Consider the following 7,792-nt stretch of genomic DNA (forward strand, 5'->3'; position numbering starts at 1 on the left):
ATTGTTGTTAATTTTTCTAATATCATTCTTATTTTTATATTTTATTTTGATAAAGATGAGTCAAACAGGTTACAACTTTATTTCTTTGAATGAGGTTGCTATGACAGCATAATCATAATAGAATACTGACCCTTAAACCAATGACACTGATATTTCTCGTTGCATATGACAAATTTCCATTAATTACTGGTGGAAGGATGGATTTAAAGTCATGATATTGTAAAAGCAGCTCATGTAAAATTTGTAGTTGGTCAAAATACTTAAAAATTTTTTTGGAAGCATGATTTTAAAACCTTTCTGTGTGAGTTTACATGCTTACCTTTCTTAGGAGGCTGTATGTGGATAGTTCCTCTGTCTCTTTTCATTCAGAATATTGATAGTTCTTTGTGGGAATTTTTCTTTTACAAATATTGGAAAGTCACACTCTTAAGGATCCATATATGAAATTTATATGAGCCTCCATTACATACTTACTTTTAGATTGTTTGTTTAGTATTTGTCCCCTCTGTTATCAATATCTGCTAAATATGTTCCATATGAAAAATTTCCTCTAATTTAGGACCCATGAAGGCTTTTTCCTTCCTGGTAAAATCTTTTTGTTCCCTGATATTGAAAAATGATACATCAACGTGGTAACTAGCTCATAACCAATTGTACCCATTTCACTGAAAAGATACAGATCTAGATTTATTTTTTGTTCATATTTTACAGATTTTTAAAATGTAATCTCACTTCTAAATTATCAACTTTTTGAACTTACTTTCTTTGTTGTGGACTACCTCAAATCCCGTGTAGAAATGAAATCATTGTTAAGTAGACTGTCCATGACTTTTTCAGGGTCCATGCGAGGGCATAAATGGGTCACACCAAATTTTTGACCAAAGCTGGCCAAGTCATAGTAAGGTTCTAGTGCTTGTACAGATAAAAAAAAAAAAAAAAAAAAAAAAAAAAAAAAAAAAAAAAAAAAAAAATAAGGAATAAGGCCTTTTAATGTTTACTGTCCTCAAAGAAGTTTTTAGGATAACCAGGCCGGGCCAGGCCACAGTTTTTCAAAAATTTTCTGTCACAAGGAAATTCAATTAACCCTTCTATGCTATTATATTCTTTCTATGTGACCGTGGAGCCTTATTGCAAGGAATTTGCAGAGACAATACTACACCCAAAATATGATGCCAACATAAAAATCTGCAGTACTCTGAAGACTAATACATGGGATATTTTAGAATTCAGAGACTTTGTTTTACTTCTCAAGTTATCTCCATAGGCAGTTTTCTCTCAGATCCTTTATTTCAAGACTTAATTAAATGGGTCTTCAGAAGTCCATAACTATGCATATGATTCCTGTCTGTGGCAAAACAAATGAATTTTGTGTGGTGGAGGAAATAAATCTCTGTAAGTCTAATTCTCATCTGAATGGGTTTTGATGTCTTTAACTTTTGCTGGGTCCTCTTTGCTATTTGAAAGATTTTCTATGCAGTCTCCTGGAGTCAATGTGAATGTTTGGGAAGCTAGTCCAAAAGTGGTTCGCAACAGCTCCAAATCCACTGGGAGAGATTGGAGGGCATGATCAGTGAAGGAAGAGAAAAACTTCGGAGAAACTGTCTATATGCTGCTCAGTCTTCTGTAACAGTGAGTACTCAGAAGAGCCAGCTTCTGAAAAAGGAGAGTGATGTTATCTCCCAGGCAAACTTGAAAAGAGAATAAACAATGCATTCCACTCAGTTAAAGTACGTCACACTGCTGGTTTCTTGCATGTAAGAGTTTACCAAAGAAAATCTGGAACCACTAAATGCTACTTGCTCAACCAGTACCCTGTAACCATAACATTCAGCTCCTTGAAAGAAAGAAAGAAGCAAGATGAGGAATATTTTGAAGTATCCAAAGTCCCTCTAAATAGCAGATGCACCAGTCAGTCATGAAGAAGGTCCATGATGTCTGTCAGTCTTTGTCTATAACTCAGTTTTAAACTTTATAAGCTTGATAATGCTATGTGTTTTTTTTTTTTTTCCAGTTGTATGAGAGAGGAGTTAAACTGAACTGCCTTAATATCAGTGATGTCGTATTTTATCAAAGTCTCCTAGGATATAACAAAAACCCTAGGAAAGTGGGCACTATGTTAAAAAAAATTGGGGAACCTGGGTGGCTCAGTCGGTTAAGCATCCGACTTTGGCTCAGGTCATGATCTCACGGTTCATGGGTTTGAGCCCCACGTTGGGCTCTGTGCTGACAACTCAGAGCCTAGAGCCTGCTTCATATTCTGTTTCTCCCTCTCTCTCTGTCGCTCCCCTGCTTGTGTTCTGCCTCTTTCTCTCACTCTCTCTCTCTCTCTCTCTCAAAAATACACATTAAAAAAATATAAAAAAATCAATGTTTTGTTAAGCTTTTTGTCAAAATCAGTTCAGAGATTACCTTTCTGTTTTAGAATAAGAAAACAAGAACAACAAAAACACTTTAGAGAGAACAGTTATATACATTAACCTATAAGATTTCCAGGGAAAATCAAAGGCAGATGCTTCCAGACTAGTTAGATTGACTTCATAGAGTACTTAGCAAATGAGAAGTTTTGGGGAAAGTGTGCTTGAAAGTCCTGTGGATGCATGGTTCCATGTGGTTATCTTGTTCCCCAGGAAACCATCAAGCATTTGCTCTGTTGTTTCAGAATTTAAAGATCCTTTTGATGGCAGGACACTACACACTGACACTTCGATGGAAGGCAGAATTCTGTTGTTAATGCCTGCAAAGGAGAGAAGGCTCCTAGGCATGGCCATATAAAGGATTCTCCCCGAGGACAGGGTACTAGCTAGCTGGAGCTGTAGAGGGTACCTTATTGTGGCAATGGGGTGGGATTATCTGGGTTTCTGGGCTCTCTGTGGCTATGCTAATTTGAATGGTTTCAGGTCCAGGATTATAGGGGTTGTTCCTAACTGGTGAATACCTACCTGGCTCTGGGGTTGATTAGGGCTCTTATAGGAGCCCAGAGTCTGAGAGCTCAATAAGGGCAGTAGTTTGGAGTATGAAATTAATCAGCTGTTCAAGAAGAGGAACTGGCCTCTAACTAGTCAGAACCTCAAAACTAGGTCAAGACAACATGTAAAGAATACAGCAACTATATCACATCTGTGCTTAGTATTGTATATAGGGTATAGCAGGTGTGTGAGAAGATGTACTACTGTTAAGTTCTGGAATGGAAGAACTGATTTCTGGCAGGACCAAATTCCGGTTTATACACAAGTGTTCTGCGAGGTGCACGATAAAGAGAAAATAAGGTATCAAAATTACTTCAGATTCTGGTTCAAAAATCCTGTATGCGTTTCTGCAGGCTATATCTCTCTATAGACTTTACTAATTCCCTGTGAATGTCTACTTCTTTCTTTAAAAACAACTGTATTGAGGGAGGCCTGGGTGGCTCAGTTGGTTAAGCCTCCGACTTAGGCTCAGGTCATGATCTCACGGTTCATGAGTTCTAGCCCTGCATGGGGCTCTGTGCCGATAGCTCAGAGCCGGAAGCCTGCTTTAGGTTCTGTGTCTCCTTCTCTCTCTGCTCCTTTCCCGCTCATGCTTGGTCTCTGTCTCTCAAAAATAAATAAACGTTAAAAAAAAATTAAAAAAAAAAAAAAAAGAAAACCCACCCAGTCTGTGGTATTTAAAAAAAAAAAATAAACATTAAAAAAATAAAAAAAAACAACTGTATCGAGATACAATTTACATATCATAAATTTTATCTGATTTAAGTATATAATTCAATGATTTTTAGTAAATTTACAGAATTTTGCAACTGTTGCCATAATCCATTTTTAGAACATTCCCACTATCCTGGAGAGATTCCTGAGGCCACTTGTCATCAGATTTCTTTTCCAGACCCAGTCCTAGACAACTGTTAATCTCCTTTTTGTCTGTATAGGTTTGCCTTTTCTGGACATTTCATATAAATGAAATTATACATTAAGTAGTCTTTACATTTGGATTTTGTGTCTAGCTTTGATTTAGCATAATGTTTTCATCTATGGTGTAGCATACATCAGTATTTTGTTCCCTTTTCATTGACGAATAAAATTCCATTGGATGGATATACCATATTTTATTTATTCATTCATCAGTTGGTGCACAGTTGGGTTATCTCCATTGTGAGGATATTATGAACAAGGCAGCTACAAATGTTTGTATAGAAATCTTTATGTGAACATATGTGTTCATTTCTTTTAGATACATACCTAAGAGTAGAAGTACCTGGTCATATAATACATTACTATTCAACTTTTTAAGAAATTGTCAAAGTATTTTCCAAAGCGGCTACACCATTTTATGTTCCCACTAGCAGTCTATGAGAGTTCTAATTTTTCTACATCGTCACCAACATTTGTGATTGTCTTTGTGATTGTATCCATTCTAGTGCTGTGTGTGAACATTTACTTCTCAGTATTGATTTGGTAGCATGTTTATAATATGTCTTTACTGTAGAAAGTCAATTCTATTCCCTGAACTAAGAAGATTATCTTCTGTCTTGGAGCTTGTTCACCAACCTCAAGGAAAGCCATTTGGTTCTGGGAGATGGGAGAGTACCTGTGCACTCTTCTTGCAGGGTTCCACAACATGTGAGGAACATTTCCCTATTGATTACCTGGGTCTAACCAGAAGCTCATGAAAAGGTCCTATGATAGAGGGAAGAAAAGTGCCTACTTCAAGCTTCATCTTTGACAATGATGCAATGGTGACAAATACCTTAGAATTAATTACTGTTGCCTTGCTGTCCTTAGTTAATTGGCAGCATGTGGCAGAAATACTTGGGAGTGATAGATGGTAGACCTAGACAAGATTTTTTGTGTTTCAAAATGGGGAAAGAAGTTGGTGTAATGAAGTTTAAACTGAGAGTCGGAATGAAGATCTGTATTCATGTTAGATCACTACTTACTGGACTCTTGAACGTGTTCTGGGATTTAGTTGCCTTATTTGTACAAGGTGAATGGTAAAATAATCTGAGGATTTCGTATTTGTGTTGTTGACGAGCTTTCCTACCTAGAAGCGCAATATGTTAATCAGACGTAGGAACATTTGCTGTGTTTGAAATGGAGTGAGACACCAAACTCCTAAGGTTGTGCTTTCTCCTGGTGTAGTGCCATCAGAGATCCCTAGGAATCCACCGTAAGGAAATCATTGACTTTATCATCTGTAAAATCCCCACTTAGCAACTAGGAATCTATCAGGAATCTAGCTTTCCGATTTTAGGAAAAGTTCTCTTCTGTTGTGTTGTATGGACTTTACCACTATGAGCAAACAGTTGGCATTAGGGAAGCTCAAAACAACTCATTTGTATTCTACATAGAATTCATAAGCTCAAAACAACTTATTAATAATATTTTGCATAAAATTCAAAGAACATAATGCTACTAATAATCCAGACTATTTTGTAAGGCAGAAATCGTTCCCCGAAAAAGTTGAGAGAATTTTACCCAACTTGACTCAAAGGGTTGGAATAGAAATGCTTACAGTTTTCGTAATGAAATCTCTTGGGAGGAACCATTCTTAACATTTCATTCTCATAACGAGTGGGCTTCTTTCATAAATTTACCAAACTAGTTTTGATAGCTAGTACACACCCATTACTGAACCAAGTCCTGGGGAATCTATTTAATTGATATGTGATTTTCTTTATATAGGGAACATGGTCTCAGAAGAATACTCTGGTGCGATTTATTGGAAGAGGTCTAGCTTTTGTTAACAATATTTTCAGGTTTTTAGAATTATGATAATCTCCTTTATTTGCATGATGAAATCAGCTACCTGTTGGCACTCAGCTACCTTGGGAACATTCTTTGGGAACCCAGAGCATCTGATAATGTCACAGCTAAAGTAAGAATAAGAGGTGATTTGCTCTCCCTTATGGGCAAATGGGTGTGATGAAATGGAAAGATGTTGAGATTAAGAAAAAAAGTGAACAAACAGAAAACATGGTAAACAAAGGATTTTATATGTGCTGGGAAATTGTCTTAAGTAAAATGTTCAGTCTCAAGAGAGAATTTAACTGTTCTTCCCATTAGTGCAGTTTGATTATGTATGGTGTACTAGTTAAAGTCCAGAAAATGTTAGAATGGCATTTTTACCCAAAGGTACATTTTTATTTTCTTTTTAAGAGAAAGGGAGACTTAGTCTGAATTCTCTTTACTGTCTTCTGTATTTCCACCCTCCTCTCTTGTGCCTCAAGCTTTGTCAGGTATCTAGAAACAGTAGGGAATTCAAATAGCATTGCAAGGCTCAATAAAGTGTATATTTTATCCAATGAAATGTGTACAAAACTTGTGTGACTTGTGTGTCCCTGTTTCTATCTTTATATATTTGGAATAATAAACTTTCTAACCTCACACACCTTATAAAGATGCCATTATTATTTTTTTTTAATTACTTGCAGAAAAGACTAATTTAGGTAGAGCCTGTTATTATTACCTTTAAGGTATGTTGCTCATTTCTGAGGTAACTAACTTCTTGGATCTGAAGTTATCTCATGGCTTAGACCAGCAATAAAAAGACAGCTATGTTTTTTTCGGTAGGCAGTTTTTTAATAATTTTTTTAATGTTTATTTATTTTTGATAGAGAACGTTGAACAGGTGAAGGACAGAGAGAGGGAGACAGAGAATCTGAAGCAGGCTCTGGGTTGACAGCAGTGAGCTCCATGTGGGACTCCACTCAGGAGCTCAGATACTGCGAGATCATGACCTGAGCGGAAGTCAGATGCTAACCTACTGAACTACCCCGGTGCCCCTCAATAGGCAGTTTTAAAGTTGAAATTGTGGAATGTTAAGGAAGGAAACATACACATATTTACTTGTTCCACTGCAAATATCACCAGGAAAAAAAATACCTTGCCTCCTATCTCTGAGTTGTTATCTTATACCTCTCAAAGGGACCTGGTCGATTATCCATAATCCAGTGTCTAAATTGCCAACAGTAAGGTCCACTCTCATCATTTTGCACTTATTTGAGGCACTTTAAAATGTAGAATTGTTTTCACTCTACAGTTGTTGCCTTCTTTATTTTTTAATTTAAAGAAACTAGAAGAACATGACATACCATTTGGATGTCACTTCACGTCTTTTTAGGAACACAGGTTGTAGAAAATATGTTCATTAATCTAAGTAATTACCAGGAACAGCAGTCCCAAAGCAGGAACTAGGTGATCTACTAGAAAGAGCACAGGACAGGGACTCAAGACTCCTGAGCTCTCATTCTGGCTCTATGGCCAACCAGTCACATGATTGGGGCAACAATACTCAACAATTGTCCTGGAACCCAAAAGGTACACCATAAATACTTGGTGAGTGGATGGATGAACTCAGCCAATATTTATTACATGTACACCATATTCAAGACACTGTTGTAGTTGTTTGGGTTACAGTAGTAAAGCAAAGATTTATAGTCCCTACTCTTATAGAGCAGAGATTCTGACTAAAGATAGACAACAAAACAAGTGAATCTATGGTGTGGCAGATCTGGTAACCATTGCTATGGAGAATAATAAAGCAGAGAAAGGAGGTGACGTAGATTGAATTTATGGTTTATGGTTCCTGCAAATTCATGTGTTGAAACAATCTCCAAAGTGATGGTCTTTGGAGGTGAGGTTTTGGGAGGTGATCAGGTCATGAGGGTAGAGCCCTCATAACTGGGGTTAGTTCCCTTTTAAAAGAGGTCCAGAGAGCTCCCTCACCTCTTTTGCCATGTGAGGAGACAGGGAAAGATAGCTGTTTATGTACCAGGGAGGAAGCTCTCACTAGACATTGAGAAATAAATTAATGTTTTTTA

The sequence above is a fragment of the Panthera leo genome, chromosome A1 (genome assembly GCF_018350215.1).
Source record: "Panthera leo isolate Ple1 chromosome A1, P.leo_Ple1_pat1.1, whole genome shotgun sequence".
In the NCBI taxonomy this organism is placed as follows: Eukaryota; Metazoa; Chordata; class Mammalia; order Carnivora; family Felidae; genus Panthera; species Panthera leo.